This window comes from Marmota marmota, unplaced genomic scaffold (assembly GCF_001458135.2).
Source record: "Marmota marmota marmota unplaced genomic scaffold, marMar, whole genome shotgun sequence".
Classification (NCBI taxonomy): Eukaryota; Metazoa; Chordata; class Mammalia; order Rodentia; family Sciuridae; genus Marmota; species Marmota marmota.
Window position 1 is genome coordinate 8103629 of NW_026000222.1, and position 18242 is coordinate 8121870.

Sequence of the window (18242 nt, forward strand, 5' to 3'; positions counted from 1 at the left end):
CTGTCAAACATGAGACACAGCTCACACTTCCTGAGTGCAATAACATGAGATGGGCCTGTTCTTACACAGACCTCTACAAGAGAGCTTTGGGTTCATCCAGGCTCTTAAAATTACTATCTTGCCTGATCTTCTCCACTGCCCGTCCTGGCCCTCTGGATGCAGTCTCATGGAGACAGAAGGAGGATGCCAATGAGCTCCAAGCTGAAGCAGCCCAGACTGCACACAGGCTTCGCGTGCCCTGCCCGGGGCCCTGGTCTTTCTGGTTCAGCACAGCAGCGGATATTCAAACCAGGACCCTGCTGGAGCATGTTTCCTGGAGAATGAGGCTGCCCCAACCAAACACCACAGGCTGGGTGGTGGGAACCGTGGGAACCGAGTGCCCTGAAGTTCTGGAGGCTGGAAGTCCGGGTCCAGGAGTCAGCAGGGTAGTTCTCAGGGCCTCCTGCCTGGCCTTGCTGATGGCTGCCTCCATGCAGGACTTCTCCTCCGTTGTGCACATCCCTGCCAACTCAGGGTGCATCCAAATTTCCTCCTCTTACTGAGACCCCCAATCGGATGGCATTAGGGGTCACCTTAACAGCCTTATTTTAACGCGGGTTTCATTTTTAGCTTGATCACCATTTCAAAAGTCCTCCAAAAAGTGACCTTCTGAAGTCGGGGGGTTAAGGCTTTGACACATGAATTGTGGGGAAACGGGACTCAGCCCTCAGCAGATACCAAAGAATAACACCCGCAGAAGGGCACAGCACCGCGGGTCCAGTTACCAGAACTATCTGTCTGCTCCAGCTCACACCATGCCCTGTCAAGCAGCTCTGGGGTGTGACACTGGCTATTTCTGACACTGTTCTTGGCAGTCTGCCTCTTGCAACCTCCAGATATTTTACTATGGAAATTTTCTAACATACCCCAAAATAGAGAAGCTAATTAAATGAACCCACAGTTGGTCAGCAATTACCAACACTTTCCAATCCTGAATTATCTACCCTATGCTCCAACTATTTGTTTTCTAGTTTATTTTAAAGCAAACCCTAGACAGTTTACCATCTCACTTGCAAATTTTCCAGGACTCATCTCCAGCATAAAGTGAATTTTCTTTATACTATTGTCATATGTAACAACAGTGAACATTTCCTTAACACCATTACTCAGTCCATATTCAAATTTCCCTGGTTACCTCAAGAAAGTCCTTGATAGCAGGTTCATTAAATCCAAATGGAAATGAGCTCATACATTGCACTTAGATGCTAATTCTCCTAAGTTCTTCCTTTTTCTTTTTCATTTTTTTTTTTTTTTTAGTTTTTGGCACTGAGGGTGGAACCCAGAGGTGCCTTACAACTGAGCTACATCCCCAGTCCTTTTCATTTTGATTTTGGGTTTCACTCAGTTGCCAAGGCTAGCCTCGAACTTACAATCCTCCTGCCTCAGCCTCCCAAGTTGCTTAAGTCTCTTTTACTTCACGTAACATTATGGAGTCATAACACCACATCAGAGACTCCATCATCTGAGACACAGGGACTGAGAGCTCAGGTCCCCTCTGACTAGAAGGGAGTTCAATTTTCCTCTCCCAGCCACCGAGTACGGATCATTTAACGGCCAGGAGGGCGGTCACTGAAAAATTCTCTTTGGAAGAGCTTTGTTCTGAATTTGGATTAATTTAAATGGCACAGGCAACAGGGGGACTTTGTAGGAAATATTTATGGAATAACTGTGATCAATATCCATGCACTTATACTGGGAGTGTGCAGATGGCTTGGTGGAGGCTCCTGAGCGTCACTCTCGTGCTAGTCAATACTCACCATCAAACGCTAGCATGGGAATCGAAAGGAACATTGATATTCCAACTGTGCTGCCGCATCCCTTTATAGAAGGTTCTTTCATTTGGTCTGCTCATCTCAGATACATTTTTCAGAGGGTGTTATGTAGGGATGGCACCATAAAAACACATTTTAAGTGTTAAAGTTTATCATTCCGTCATCTGTTCACACTTTAATCACCAAGAACTTAGGGGCTGGTCTTTCAAACTGTTATTCCCAGAACAGCTATAGGCTCTAAAATTGATAGTCTTCTAAGTTGATGGATACACACAGAATTAATGTTAAATATTTAACAAGATTCCGAATGGCTGTAGCCACCTAGTCTTAAAATTCCCTCCCGAGCCCCTACAATGGCCAGATGTGAGCACCTGGCTCCCCTATTTGTTGAAGAATTGTCCAGCCAGGCTCCTACGGAACAAGTCACAGAGACAGTAAATTTGCTGGAGAGAGAGAGCAGCATCCTCTGGCCTGGATCGCTTCTGCAGTTCTTTGAACACTTCTCGCAACATGCATGGAACACCACCGCAGCCTGCACACGCCGGGTGCTTCTCCACGGTACAGAGCACAGACCCCCAAGAACAGCTGGGACCCTCAGAGGTCTCGCCTCGTGCAACCGCCACAGAACTGGATTGGGTGTGGTTAACAAGCTCCTGTATGACTTACAGCCTTCACTTCTGAAAGTCCTGCTGAGTGGCCATTAAGCCTGAAATCTGGCCGCAATGGACGAACAAAATACTTGGGGTCCAGATGCCAGTAAAGAAGTCATGGAAATGAAAATGTGCCTGTGGAGGACAGGGGCACTGGAAGGTCCCTGGGCTTTATTTCCATCAAGAGACAGACAGGGTACCTGCCAGGTGTGGCAATGCCCCAAAGCAGATATTGGAAAGGCTCTGGAGCGGGGTGTCGTGGGGAGGAAGGGACTGTGGGGGCTGGGAGCAGCTGCCCCGCTTCCCCACACAGAGGCCATCGGGTGATTTGGGGGGTGTGGTGAGCCTGTTCTCAGGCTCCAGGTGGGAAAGGGAAGCAGGGGCATCCCTGTAGGAGAGTCTGTCACTGCTGGAGCAAGGAGACCCATGAAGCAGTGCTCCTGGCCTGGTGGCAAGGAGCAAACCGTCCTTTGGAACAAGCGGCCTGACAGGAAGCAAATTCCATAGGAAGCGAGAAACTGGAATGGCAGGGCAGCTGGCTTTGGCTCCTTGTTAAGAGGCCTGAGCCGCAAGTGCCCAGAGCACACGCCCCTGGGAAGCTGCGGGCAGCACTGCACAGCAGGCTGGTGGTCAGGAAGAGGGTCCCAGGAAGAAAGGACACAGGGGGCATCAGACAGGCAGGATCCCTGGGCACTGTCCAGGTCTCCCATGGGCTCCGGTGACAGGCCAGGTGACTTGTAGCAGGCCCTCGGGACAGAAGCACAGCCGATCCCACCAGATCCCCAGGCTCTCCTGCAGCCTGATGCTCGGGCGAGCTTCTCTCTGTGATCACCGCTTAACTTAAATGAGTTAATCTTGTTTTCCAGATGAATTCTCATTTTGTCTCCGGCGGGCTGTGACTACAGGATAAAAGTCCGGAGTGCGCAAGGGCGTGGGGGCCATCCTCACACCACATGCCACACTTGTGCAGGATCAGCCAGGTCCCCGCCCTTCTTCCTATCCATAATGGAGTTGGAGAAGGAGGAAAGAGCAGGGAACCGGGGAGCAGGCGGGAGATAAGCCCTGCAGATGAATGATGTCACTCGTGACAGGCGGGCCAACTTATCTTCCTGTGTGGAAACACTTTATGATGCTGACAACATCTACAACACTTCAGGGCAAAATGGACGTGCAAATGACACGAACTTTTCAACTCTCGCTTCTTTTTCTTTCCTTTCTTTGTTTTGTTGTAATTGCTCTTGAAAAGTATCAGTCCACAAACAAGAATGCGCTGAGGTCTACATGACAAGTACGTTTCTGTAAATGTAAAACGTTTATTTTAAAGGTAACACCCAATTTTTCCCACGAAGGAGCTCTATGCCCCTGTGACTGATTCTAAACATTTTTAAACAAACAGTCATTTTGGATTATAGATGATGATGATAACAACAACAACAATTATAAATGCCCTTGGAGGCAGACAAAAAACTGGGTTCTAATCCGATTTCCACTTTTACTTATTGAGAGGTCTTGAGCAAGTTACTTAACCTCTTTGAACCTCAGGCATTTTTTTTTTCAAGTTGTAGTTGGACACAATATCTTTATTTTGTTTATTTTTATGTGGTACTGAGGATTGAACCCAGTGCCTCTCATGTGTGAGGCAAGCGCTCTGCTGCTGAGCCACAGCCCCAGTGCCAGCCCCAAACCCCAGTTTTTTTAATCTAGAAAGGGGCAGTGATCATACCCAACATTCAGGGCGCCTGTCGGGACATGCAGTAGAGCATTCAAAGCTTTTTAGCAGGTGGTGAGCACTCAGTACAGAGAAAGTGCACAGATAAAGATTTCCCCAGGTCGTTACAGAAGCATAGAATGTTACTCAGGTGGGGTAACAGTGAAGCAGAGACCAAAGGATGCCTTAGGTGAGTACAGATGGCAAAGAAAAACACGGGATGCACTTGAATTTGAATTTCACATTAACAACCAATAATGCCTCTGTATTATGTTCTGTTTAAAAGGTTCTACATGTTCTGAGAATTTCTCCAGGGGTTGAGATGGTTTTGCTGTCTTACCCACACTCCCTGTGTGACCTCAAGTAACTTGCTGAACCTCCCTGGACTGCAGTTTACACAAGAGTGGTGATAAGAAGGCCACCCTGAGGCAGTTGTTGGGAAAATCATATAAGATGATACTTTATCTCACCAGTCTTTGCAAACCTTGGTTTAGGGTAGCTTAACGTGACTATTAACCGGAGTGTGTGTGTGTGGGTGTGTGTGTGTGTGCAGTCGGGGGTGGAACCAGGGCCTTGCACATTACAACAAGGGGTCTACACTGAGCTGCACCCAGCCCTGACTCTTTTGTTTCTAAACACAGTTAAACACATAATGAAAAAAGCCCTTGTTTATCTCAGGTGAGTACCCCCCTGGCAGGGCTTTGCATTTGCATGTATTTCCTGGACAGATGTAAAAGGGCTACAGCGGGAGGAGGTCACCAGGCTTGAAAACGCTGACCAGGCCCCAGTGATCCAGAGCAGCCCTGGCCCCTTTTCAGGCATGGCTTCCAGACAGGGTAGAGAGAGCCCGGCTGCACAGACCTCCGGGAGCAAACATTCCCGGGGCCAAGCAAGAAGCTGTACCCCGCAGCCCAAGAGGGCTTCCCTGCCTTAGCTGCCTGTGCACCCAGGGTGCCTGGTTGGGTTTTGTTTTGTGCTGGGATTGAACCCAGGGCACCTAATCACTGACCCACACCACCAGCCCTTTTTATATTTTGTTTTGAGACAGGGTCTTGCTAAGCTGCTTAGGGTCTCACCAAGTAGCTAAGGCTGGCTTTGAACTCATGATCCTCCTGCCTCAGCCTCCCCAGCTGCTGGGATTACACTGTGCACCACTGCACCCAGCTCTGAGGTGCTTGTCTCAGTGCTGTGGCCGGGAGGCAAGGCCACACATACATCGCCTCTGTTTACTTACTAGTGTTTCACAGTTGTTGGGGAAATCACAGAGGTTTTTACATGCAGAGTAAGTCTGGCTACTGTAGCTTTTGCATATACCCTAGGAATCATTTTGTTCTCTAGTGAACAATATTCAGAATGGGGGTGAAGGGTGGCAAAAGAGGGAAGGGGAGAGAAATAGGCCCCCAACACCAAGACTATTTGCATAATCAGAATCACCACTGTGGAAAGGCTGTGACAGCCCAGAGTGACACTTAGGCAAACCACTTACCTTGAACTATGCTGACCCTCTGTTTAAAATATCCGATTGGGGGCTGGGGATGTGGTTCAAGTGGTAGTGTGCTCACCTAGCAGCATGAGGCACTGGGTTCAATTCTCAGCACCATGTAAAAATAAAAAAAATAAAGATACTGTGTCTACCTAAAACTAAAAATGAATATTTAAAAAAAAATAAAAATAAAAATAAAATAAAATATCCGATTGGCTACATGAATGTAGCCACTCAGGTCCCAGGCAAGTGACTCACTCAAGGCAATCTGCACACTGCCAGGCGACAGGGTGAGGCTCACATCAGCACCATGCCCAGACACAGGTCAATGGGGCTGCAGGCTGGGAAGGGTGGCCGCCAGCCCTTCTCCCTTCTGGAACTGGGGGAACCTCCACTTGCCACACCAGAGAGATGGCCCCCTAGACACAGAGTCTTCTGGCTCCCCTGCTGATACTTTGTCCTAGTGGGCAAAGGAACAGTTTGAAAAGGGCAGAGAGAAGCTTCAAATTAGAAGAGCGAGGGCCCAAGAAAAGCGACAGTGAGTGGAGTGCAGCTCTTGATCACAGAGGCCAGTGAGAGAGGGAGTCACGAGGGGCCCAGGGTGTCCTCACAGAGCAGATTCCTGCAGAAGGCCCCTGAGGGGAGAGAGAGAGTGGCACAGTGTGTTAGCCTGGCTCTGGGAGGGATGATAAATGTGCTTGAGGGTGTGTGTGTGTGTGTGTATGAGAGAGAGGGAGGGAGGGAGAGACAAAGTTACATAGGGCCAAAGGAGAAGAGGAAAAGTTAACCAAGAAAGATGCACATGTGTTTCTGAGGTGTTTTATTTTCTGACATCATTTTAAAACATGGTGCCTAAGAATGTGACGTGCTTTAATTAAAATGCGTTATTATAAACAAGGTTAACTTATGCGGGGGGGAAAAACCTACCATCCCTGACTGCAGGGGAAGTTGAGGTCACTACACTTAGCTTCTTGAAGATGCAAACCTGCCTAATTTGTTGCTGGGTGCACAACATCTACACCATGCTCCACTCTCACAAAGCATTAATGAGAAAAATAAATGGATGCCTATGCTTAGCAGCCATGTTCCTTAATAAAGGTACACTCCCACCACCTCGTGGCAGGGTACCAAAATTGCAGGAATAGGGCTTTCATTTTATTCTTGCTTTTAATATATACGCGCACAATAGCAGTACACTCTGCTGGTATATACACAAAACTGCCACAGGCAAAGAACTGAAAGTAGGAATGCAAATAAATATTAAACTGTTTTGCAAACAGCTGATTCCAAACAATATCAACTTTCCCCCCAGTCCTTTCCTGTGATGTTAACCCTCCCAGATGTTTCAGGCTACACAACTGCAGGCTAAGAGCACAGCCAGCACTTCTCACAGTAATAACTGTGAAAGGTCAGCTTGATTGACAACTGACAAACTGATGACAGAACAAAGGCACAGCCTCAGCTTGGGAACGCGGCTCATTCTTACAGCCACTCTTGCCTCACCATGTTTTCACATTCTCTAAAAGGAGTCCCTCTGACTCTTTAGGCTTTGTTTTGTTTTGTTTTTCATAGAGAGCATGTTGTCAGCTAGGTCCAGAAGCTACAATGAATATAAAGTACTGGGCAGGACGACGTTTGATAAATGTAAACAATATGCATAGAGAAAACCTCTCAGATGAAAAATCCACATACATTCTTAGCGGCCGTCAGACTGAATGCAAATGGCTTTGGAAAATAAAAGTGCTTGGCTTTTTAATATCAAAGAAAACACAGCCTTTCTCCTAACACTAAACAACACTGCGGCACCAAAAAAGGAAGAGGTAACTGAATAAACTGGGCTGCTGATTTTTAGCACGCAGAAGTCACTGCCTTTGCCTTACCTTAAGAGCAAAGGTCCTAGACGTGTTAAATGGAGATGAATGAGCAGAACCAGGAATGCTGGTTTCTAAAGGATCCTCTTTTTAAACAAAGATGCACTGTGTGTTTTAGAGAAAGACGCAGCAATTAAAAAATAAAAGAGCAGGTTCAGCCCACAGAAGAAGCCACTAATGTCAAGGCTTTGAGATTACTGGCCTCAGTTGCTTTCCAAGTCCACGCGTGGCCAGTCTTGCCTGAAAGAAAGGAGTCAACAGGGAGAAAATAAATAGAGCACTTCCGGACCTCACCCGGCAACTGGGAAGGAGGGCTGCTTGCCATTGCACAGTTTTAACATGTCACAATCATTTTCTCAGTAAAGACACCCTTCCTGCAGTTTAGACCAAGAATGCATGACTAATTTTAGCCACTTGTGCAAATCTCCTAATGGAAATTTCAAACAGCTTTTATGGATTAGAGTTTTGTAAACGCAGAGAGCAGCAACAGATACTGCCTGATTGCTGCCTGCTCCAACCCGTCCCTATCTGAGGAGTTACCGAGTACCTGTGGGCGCCACCTGGCACTCACAGAGACCATCAGGGCCACTGGCACAGCACAAACTATGCGTTATAACTACAAAAGGCAACACACGCACTGTAAGATGAGGAGGGAGGGAGGTGGGTGCTGTGCTCACATCTTAAGCCACGCCGGAGACGAGTGTAGAGGAGAAAACTCTGGGAATGCCAGTCACACTGCAAGATCCCTAAGCTTGGGTCCTCCATTGCTAAAAGGAGGCACTGAACCCTTTATAGACAGAAACAGGCTCAGAGAGGTTAGACCACTGCCCCAGAGAAACACAGCGGCTGGTAGTTTGAAAACTCAAAAAATCTCAAATTGCCCCTCGCATCTAGTGACCTGAAACCAAGCCCAGTCATCGCCACAGGACTCTATAATACACAGACTTTTAGAGTCAATTTTCTTCCGAAAAGGAGCAGAAAATTCTAGACATATCTGGATAAGAAGCGTTGGGACAGGTGTTTGCCCCAGAAGTGTGGGTTCCAGGCGTGGGGGAAGAAAAAGACTTTAAGTGCCCCCAGACCTAGGGATCTGAATTCATGTGTTGCGAGAGGTTAAATGACTTGCCTAAGGCCACACAGCTACACCGGACAAACTCTGGATTCACCCCAGCAGCCAAGCTTGCGCCCAAAGTCCTCCTGGGACACTGCACATCCCACAGCAGCACCCACCGAAGGCCCTCAATAAATATGGCTCCCTTGCATTCTGCCTTTTGAAGTCACAATTTTCTATTGAGATCAAATATTAGTAGAATTCTGTCATAATAACCTACTTCTCTTGCCATTGGAAAAAAATAAAATTTTGCTCGAAAAACTTAAAAAAAAGATCCATTTGGCCATGGCCCTCTGGTCAATTTTCAATAGATGTCAATGTTCTGGCTGCTGGGCTGACCGGCTCTGAGCACCCACTCTATGCAAGCACCAAGCTATGACAGTTGCTTCTCCAACCCTGGTCCTCCATTCCACGGCCAGCGTGACCACAGTGTGGCTGTGGCCAGGCCACTGCAGGACCAGAAATGCCACAGTTACTGCGGCATGGAATTATCATGCACAGTGAGAAATCGCCTGAGAAGAGGAGGTGGCCTTGAGAGCTGGCCTGGCCCGTCCCCTTCTGCGACCACCTTGCTCTTGGACTGGCATGTTTCTACCCATGTGGGCTACACTGATGGTGGACTAAGGTACAATGTCTTCGGTCCCTACTAAGGACTGAGAGTCAGGAAGCCTGAATCCCCAGGGAAAGGACAGCCCCTTCTACAGGGACTCGAGGGTAGAGCCCTCCTGGATTGGGCAGAGAGGTGGTCTCTCCACCCTGTGAGGACACAGCAAGAAGGCAGCTGTCCACAGGCGGGGAAGAGGGTCCACTCCAGAGCCCCACAATGCTGGACCACAGTCTTGGACTCCCAGTCTCTAGATCTGCAAGAACAGGGCCTCCCGTGGTTTCAGACACCCGGTCCATGGTAGTCTGTTTACAGAGGCTGATGGAGACAGTCCACCTACTAGAGTGTCAGAGAGGTGACCCTGGGACAGTGCTCTCAGTGGAGATGCACCTTGAGGCAGGTGCCAAGCATGGGCTCCGTGCACGGCAGGACACCACATCCTGTCTCCCTGGCTGCCACCCTTCGCCAAGGTCAGCAGTGCCCAGGTACTTGTGATGATTGGAAACAGCCCCCACTATTTCCAAACATATCTTAGGGGAGGGGACACTGCCACCCATGAAGAGCGCCTGGGAGGCGTGACTGTACATCAGATGATCCCGGAAGAGATACCTGACACCATTTTGTGGCTCCGAAAGACAGAATCTAAATAACCAGAGTGTAGCATCCCATCAGGTTCAAAAGGGATCTGGGGTTGGCCAGGGCATAGTGACACAGTAGAGCCCAAAGAAGAGCAAACCACCATTGAGAGAGGGCCCCTGAGGAGGGTCCAGATGTCACAGGAAGAGGGAAGAGGCAATCTGTCTTCTAAGAAACAGAATCATTGATGATCAGTAACATCACAAAAAGATGATTGTCCCAGAAGTCCAGGTATCAGTGGGAACTGAATTTACATCTCAGCCAGGACCTCCGCAGTTGTGAAGAAAGCTCTGTGTACCAAGAGGCAGACCTAAGTTACAGCATTTGATATGATGTAATTATTCCCTTAGCGCATAGGCATCATTTACACCCAGGCAGACTTACATATAACAATATACATTATTTTTGCAACTGCCCCCGGGAGATAAACGAGATGTCATCTACATTTACAGATGAACAGAAAAATCATCGAGAGTTAAGTTATTCACTTAAGTTCACACAACTAGACATTGCAGAGCCTAGATACCCACCCAGCAAGCTGTGTTTGAATTAAACATGAACTACTGTTTTTGTTTTTTTTTTAATTATAAAACCTATTGAGCTATTCAAAGTGGGAGAAACCATGCTATCAGGGTAGCATAGCGACACATAGCTGGTATCCCACAAGCTCCCCCCACCCCATTCTGGGGATCAAATTCTGAGCCCAACACCCGTCAGGTAAATGCCCTACTACAGAACCACATCCTCAGCCCTTGAACGTGGTCTAAATTCTGGCCTTCTGAAGCAGAGGTGGCCAACCTCTATTTGGTTTTATAAATAAAGTTTTATTGGAATACAGTGGCCACTTTCATAAAAGGCAGAGTTGAATATTTGTGGCCATCTGAACTGCAAAGCTGGAAACAGTCACTCACTGACACTTTACAGAAAGTTTGTTGACCCCTTTTCTAGAATATTCCGTCAGGCCTTACCATTTCCTTTTTAAATGTATAAATGGTAATCATTACAGAATTGTAAGTTGAATATTGCCACATTTATAAACTTGCCAGAACAGGAAGAAAGCTTAAGGGTCGTCATGTTTGAAGTTAAATTTACAAGACATATAAAAATTATATTCTTGGGAAGTTTGTGGTGAATGTCCTTAAGAAAGAAATCAAAATGCTAAATTTATAATTGCAGCTTAATATCTTTAAGGCCTTCACCTAAATTCATAAATGAAATGAAACATTATTCTAGAACTCTTCAAAAATGGCTGCTAAAATTTGTCAGGTTTGTAAACAGAATAAGAAGAAGAACTCTTGGACTTAAAAGCTTAAAGGAGAGCTAGGATTTGAAATTTGCAATGTGAATAAAATGAATTTTAATTTTAAAAACCTAGCAAAACCTCTTGGCATGCTCTTCTCTCTGCTCACAAAGGCTAGAAGACATTAAAAAAAAATCCCATTGACAATCTGGATCTCTTATCTGCTTCCTCTGCCTGTTTATGGGGCCGTGGTAAACCTCAGGGAAGGGCTCAAGGACCACGCGCTTGTCATCTGTGCCTGCTTTCAGATCCAAACTGGTGTTTTGACCTAGTTTAGACGGTGTGTTCTTTGGATAAAGTGGACCATCCCTGGGCCAAAGAATATCCTGTCAGAGAAACCTCATGGAAAGACGCCAAAGTTGGAATTAATCACAATTGTGTATACGACGACACCGTAAAAAAAATGGTAAAGCCACTTTGTCTGTCTCACACTTGTCTTATGCAGCACTTATATTTCACAGAGCCATCTCAAACACCTTTTCTCTCAAACTGGTGAAACAGCAGCAACTCAAGGCTTTAACCTGAGGTTAGAGAGAAGGGACTCCCAGTGGGTGGGGCTTCCTGTCCACCAGTGAGGCTGCAGAGGTGACTGTCAGGTCAAGAATGACTCTGAAGGTGCTTAGCTGCTTCCTGGTGCACATCAGAGTAACACGGATCTCAGCGGCTACAACATGATCCGCGACAGCTCGAGAAAAATCCCGTGAGGTTGGAAGAACAGGCATTACTTGCATTTTGTGTGCACCCTATTCCTGATTCCCATCCGTTTATTCTATTAATTTTCTGCCTTTCCTGCTGCATTTCAAACTAAACACTGCCTCAGAAAATCCTGGTGGGCTTCTTGACTCGAGAGCAGGTTCCATCCCAGAGATAATCATGCAGCAGTCAGGGGCTCCAGAAGTACCTCCTTACCAAGTTCCCAGGTTATGCTGCTGCTGCTGCTGGTGTAGGGACCCCACCTGGAGATTCCCCGGGCCGGTTCAGAGCAGTCTCGCCAGGAGTCACACCTGCCCTTCCACACCACACAGCTCCTGGGGACCTGATGTTGGGTACCTGCTCAAAGCTCCATGGAAGGCCTCGTGCTATGCTGTGTGATGTTATTTCGACTACAGACTCATCCTGCCTGGCTCCTGATTCTCCTGGCTGAACCTGCACCTTGCTCCCTTGGTCCGTCCCTGCCCTGCCCCTCTGACTTGGAGTGCATTCATTCTTTCCTGCCATGACCATGACTGCTCCCAGGAAGGCTGCATTTCCAGTTGGGCTCTGCCATCCCTGACCCAGGCCCCCACCTCCACGAAGTCTCCTTGGCAGGCCACAGCCTCACAGGGGGTGGGAATCTGCTTGTTACTATCTGATGAAGTCAGTTTCAGCCTGTGACCTCCATCATGAAAGACAGGTGAGTTTGCTCCAAAATAAGGGCGTAGACGTGCCCCTCCTCATAGCACAGACCCACAGCAGAGTCTAGATGGAAACTCACAGACTATCTGATGTCCTGTTTTCTGCTTGTAAAATATGGGAGGGGCTCGCAGAGAACTTAAAAGCAGTAAGAGAATAAGCAGGCAAGTGTAGCTTTGCTCCCCGGAACCTAGAACATGGGAACGCCTGTGGATACGAATACTACAATAACAACAAAACGGAGCTAATACTAGCAAGGCTTTCAGAGCTTAACAGAGGTTTACAATAAATATTCATATTTCATTTGCAACTTATGAAACCTTTGTGCCTGGAATCCCATGAGCAGCAACTCTGTAAATGAAAGTAGCAGGCAGTCTAGATTAATAATCTTTTGCTTCATATTGGAAGAGCATTTGAAGGAAGAAGCTTGCTTTATCTACTCCCTGTCTTTATGGTCCTGGTATTAGAATGGAAAGGGGCTCCTAGGACAGAATGGGAAATATCTCATGAATAAGGTATTCATTTATGGGGAACAAAGGGCCACCTCCAGGCTTAAGTAGACCATTTGGAAAAGCAAGAAGTCCATGGGTGCGAGGAGGCACAGCAGAATACAGAGAAAGTGTCGTGGGGTGCTTCTGGGCTTAAATCAAGACCAGGAAGAGTACCTTCAGCAAGTTATAATAGTTGATATTCTAATAAAGCGCTCGTATGAGAAAAAGCAATCTGTTCACATATGAATTCGGCCATATGCTTCCATCTTTTCATGGTCTACAAGGCCATGTCAGTAATTTCCAGTACTTACTTGGGCACGCAGGGTGCCTTTGCTGGTTAATGTGAATAAATGGGCTGGATTTACTGTTTTCCTAATGCTCAATATATACACCATGCAGGCTGCTACCAGAAGCAAAGTGGAATTTATGGGTTTGCACTGAATTTCAAATAGATCCAGGAGCAAAGCAGTGGAAAGCAAGACTGACGTGTTGTCTAAGGCTGCAGTGAAGGGCGCTTCTGCTCCAAGAAGGGAAGGGCACGCTGGAGGGGAGGGAGGAAAATGCCCCAGGAAGGCGGCTTTTCTTGGCGGCTTATTTTGCAGAAGCACAGAGACAAGGGCCACAGCTATGCATGGGATCACCCTCCTGCCCCTCTCATCCCTTGACCCCACCCTGACTCATGACCTTCCCACTTCTAAATCCCCTTTACACCTGGCTGTGTTGCCCCTCTGGTCTGGGTCCATTCCCTAGTTCTAATGTCACGTGATTTAACTTTGAACCTGCTAAACCAGGACTATCCCATGGGGCACTGCAGGGGCGAAGAATGGGATCATGTCTTACCTCCATCTGCATTAGCAACCATGGTGCTTGGTACAGGGGAGAGAGCATTCACATGTCCTGTGCAATGGCAACATCTCCCACTTATGCTCTGTCATTTTTATGACAACCAAAAATGTCTCCAAACACTGCCAATCACCGGCTTCCCCGGCCAGGAAGCCATGTGTCCCCACTGCCATACAGTGCTGGCCACCACCTAAGCCAACTATTTGATTCTGTATATGTTCTCCACAAAGGTGGGCACTTGTGGTGCGGGATGCATGGGTCACCAGTTTGGGATCACTTGGGAAAAGTAAAGGGGAAAACTGGGACTAAAACAGGGGTGTGTGTGGGAGCTATCGGAGCTGGCAGCGACCTTGTGCAATGGAGCTCAGAAGTGACAGAGGAAAAAAATGGCAAGTCAGCAGGAAGACCTACCGCTGAGGCACACGGGGTGCTGTGGCAGGGGCGAGCACGCCTTGCAGGGTCAACAGCACTCAGCCAGAGTTGGACACCCAAGAGGAGGGTGGATAATCGCTTTATAACATACAACAGAGCAACAGGCATTTCCAAGCAACTTGCTGGAGCTTCAGAGGAGAGTGATCTGAAGGTTGCTGGCATGCTCTAGATGGCAAGTAAAGATGAAGACTGTTTTCCTAGAGTCTCCACAGGGCTGGGCACCTGCGCTCTCCACAGACAGATCCCTCATGACAGAGGGGATCCCCAGGGGTGGGGGTGTCGAAACACCCATAGTTTCTCTTTAAAAAAACATCATGCAAAAGACACCTTCTACCAAATAGTATTTGGGTTTGTTTTTACTATAAGCAACATAATTTATTCAGCAAAATAGCTGGCTCTTTTGAAGAAAATGTGCTCTGAATTCCTGGGACTTGTAATAAAGCTCTGGCCTCAGCTCTTACTGGGGAAGGTCGGGGACACTCAGACCCAAGTTTAAGAGGCAGGGAATTGAGATGGGCTTCTTGTTTCACAGGGATCATAAATAACATGTTTAAGGGCCTCCACTGGCTACCTTAGGCCTTTCACTCACTGTTTCCTCAATTCTAAGTTTTATAAACATGGGGGTGAGGGCTCAGGCCTTGAAGTAAGAGAGGGGTGCCTATAAACGCACAGACGTTGCCCATGGAGATCCTCAGATGCCTTCATAATGATTTGGATGTGAGGTGTCCCCCAAGACTCATGGGTAAGACAATGCAAGAAGCTACAGAGGTGCAATGATCGGGTTATGAGAGCCTTCACCCCATCAGTGACTTAATCCCTGACAGGGATTAACTGAGAGGCAACTGAAGGCAGGTAGGGTGTGGCTGGAGGGGGGCACTGGGGCGTGGTTTTGGGTACATACTGTATCTGGTGAGTAGAGTCTCTGCTTCCTGATCATCACGTGAGCTACTTTCCTCCACCACACTCTTCCACCCCGATATCCTGCCTCACCTTGAGCCCTGAGAAATGGAGCCTGCTGCCCATGAACGGAGACTTCTGAAACCATGAGCCCAAAATATACTGTCCCTCCTCTAAAATTGCTCTTGTCAGGTCTTTTAGTCACAGCAGTGAAAAAGCTGACCATAACAGCTTCCAGCCCAAAGGCAGGTGCTGTTAATGAACAGGTGCAGCCAGGTGCAACCCGCTTGGCAGTGGGCAGGGCCTCCCTGGGCTGCCTCCTAAGCTGAGGACTCAGCGATGACAGGAAACTCCTGAAAGGCAAGGTGAACAGCAGCTTCTAGAAGACAGCAGCTTCGGAAACTGGTCAGGAAGCCAGGGTTTCTTTAAAGAGAAATTCCACGTCTCCAAAAGTCCATGGAAGACAGAGGTCGTGGCTTCTCCTCCAGTCACCATGATGACTGAGAAAAATGGGACCCGTGAAACCTTTGGAGTCAGACAGTCCAGGGTTCAAGTTCAGCCACACCCTCTTCCTGACCCACTGGCTTCCTCCTCCATAAACTGGGAACTAATCCAACTCTCTCCCAGAGGGCAAGGATTCCATGAGAGGATGCTTTTAAAAGCATCTCTAGGCCTTTGTACGGGTTTTCATGTGATAATGCTTCTTTGAAAATAAAAGGACTGAGTTCACCAAAGACAGAGACAGACAGGACTGAGAATCAGGCATGGCCTCCTGCTACCAGGCAGTCTGAGATGTGGAATCACAGAGTACGGCGGCGCAGTAGGAATGCCAGGCCCTGGGTGAACGTTTATTCCCCTATTGTACAAACACCAGGGGAAATACGATGCTTTTGCTTTTATGAACTTCTAAAGCAATAAAGACTTATATTCAAAGCACTCTTACTTTCAAAAAGAAGTCATTAATACTTTTTATGAAGTCAGAACCCATTAGTGAAGATGTATCAAGTGTGACTGCTCAGCGGGGATTATCAAAGGGGGCCGAGCAGTGGGGCTGGCCATATAGACTGGGGCCTGGCTTTACAAACGGATGGTGACTACAGAAAGCAGAACACAAAGGCGCCGGCCACCTGCAAGATTTGAAAATCCCTGCATATTGATGGTGAGCTCAGAGACCGTCCAACCATCCCGGAGAAGCCACTGGGCACTCTTGAAATGTACACATGTGCAACGCCTTCCACGGCAGCGGAAGCACCTAAATAATTCAGGGACTTAATGGTAGAAGTTCATTCACACAAGCATCCAGGCTGGGTCTGAGAAATGCCTAGCTGGAGGAAGAAGACAAAGAACCAGGTGCGGTGCACCGTACTTCTGCTAGGCTTCCCTAGCTACACTCGCTTGGTGAAAACTTCCCAAGTGACAGTGATGTGCACTAGATTTCTGACCACAGAAATCATTCGATCCTGACCCTCAAAGACTTGCCATGTAACATGTAGGTGTTAGAAAAAATAAAGACTATTTGGACATTTGCTAAAATGGTAAGGAAGGCTTTATTTGGGATTATTGCAACAAGTATTAAGAGTGTCCCAATAGAGGAGAAAGACAGGGCTCAATTACAAAGAGACATCAAGGGTGGGAGGAGCCCACTTTAACCTACTAAACAGAATCCTTGCTGGAGGCAGGTCACGTGAGCAGATATCAAAGGTGGGTTTCCCTCTAAATGGACTTAGCAAGACTCATGCTAAGAAGACTGGGATGTGAAGACCCTTCAAGGACAAGGGGCCGAGGACAAGACCTAGCTGAGAACAGGACTCAAGGGAGCCTAATTGAAAGTCAGTCAAGAAGAGTCTGAGGGGGCAGAGGGGACAGCAGAAGTAGTCGCAGGACACTTTTGGGAAAAGTTTCTTAAAGAGACATGAGTCAGGAATTAACAAAGGAAATACAAGGCAAGCGGTGAGCACGGCATGGGCCAAGCAGAGTCTGGTGGATGGCCAGCGGTCTGTGCAGCTGGAATGGGGTTTCTCAACAGGCTCACTTGGGATTCAGGGCTGCTGATGTTGGGCAGAAGGAAGGGTCCTGGGCACTGAAGGATGCACAGCAGCTTCACCCTGTGGATCCCAGTAGCACCCTTTCCCTGCCACTTCTCCAAGCTCTGACCACCAAAATTGTCAAATACCTCTTGGTATTTGAACAAGCCCTGGTTCAGAGCCAAGAGCCAGAAGAACGGTTGCAGGACAGGAGCAGGAGGGCCGGCTCACGGACCATGGTGCCTGCAGTAGGGCTTCAAGTTTAGGTACTGAAGGCAGAAGTTTCTATGCTCTGCATGGGGTGATTTAAGATGCAAAAGAGGAAGGGAAAAATAGAAGTGAGTGTACGCATGGGGACCTGGGAGAGCCGGGCTTGTCAGATCTTTCTTGAAAAAAGAATTTAAAAAAAAAAATAGTAACTGGTACAATGATTCATCATGAATGATTTTCATGAGTGAAGATTTTTAGAAAAAAAATGTCCTATTTCTGATCGACAAGCAAGGTGAAGTCCAGGCAGCAAGACACAGAGGCGCGTTTTCTAGGGCTTGGCCTCTATTCTGAAAATGCTAGCAGGTCCCACCACGTCTACACGCAGCGAGGCCTCACTTGGTTTTCCAGTTTATACTCTATTTATCCCTGTTGAAGAAAACTTTTAAATATAAAATAAAGCAATATAATAAAATAATTTCTGGGCTGTGTAGTTGAATGGCTGCTTTGTGACATTCTTCAGAGATTTCAAATTTATTTATAAATTTAAACATCTTGAGTTTCAGGGACACTAAACAGCAAAGTGCTGGGAGCCATTAGCCAAGTAGGTATGACAATTTCCTTGCCAGCGTACCCCATGTTGCTGACATTTTGCAGTGACATTGAATGTAGTTGACCTTGCTCAAGGACCAGGGCGGATTAGGGTGTTCCCGGTTTAACATAATCGTGTTTAGGGCGTTCCCAGTTTAGGTTCCAGGTTTAAGGTTTAAGATTATTCCTGC

At 47.4% G+C, this 18242-nt stretch overlaps 1 protein-coding gene and 1 long non-coding RNA gene across 4 annotated transcripts in view; both read right to left on the minus strand.

The window, feature by feature from the left end:
- Wwox (WW domain containing oxidoreductase) overlaps nucleotides 1-18242 on the minus strand; it is an 875116-nt gene that overhangs the window by 391943 nt on the left and 464931 nt on the right. The gene's annotated exons all lie outside the window — the stretch shown is intronic.
- Nucleotides 1361-18242, minus strand: part of LOC125613158 — a 42605-nt gene continuing 25723 nt past the window's right edge. The window contains exon 2 of the long non-coding RNA XR_007343653.1: nucleotides 1361-18046. This is a non-coding gene — a long non-coding RNA (uncharacterized LOC125613158). The remainder of the gene's footprint in view (nucleotides 18047-18242) is intronic.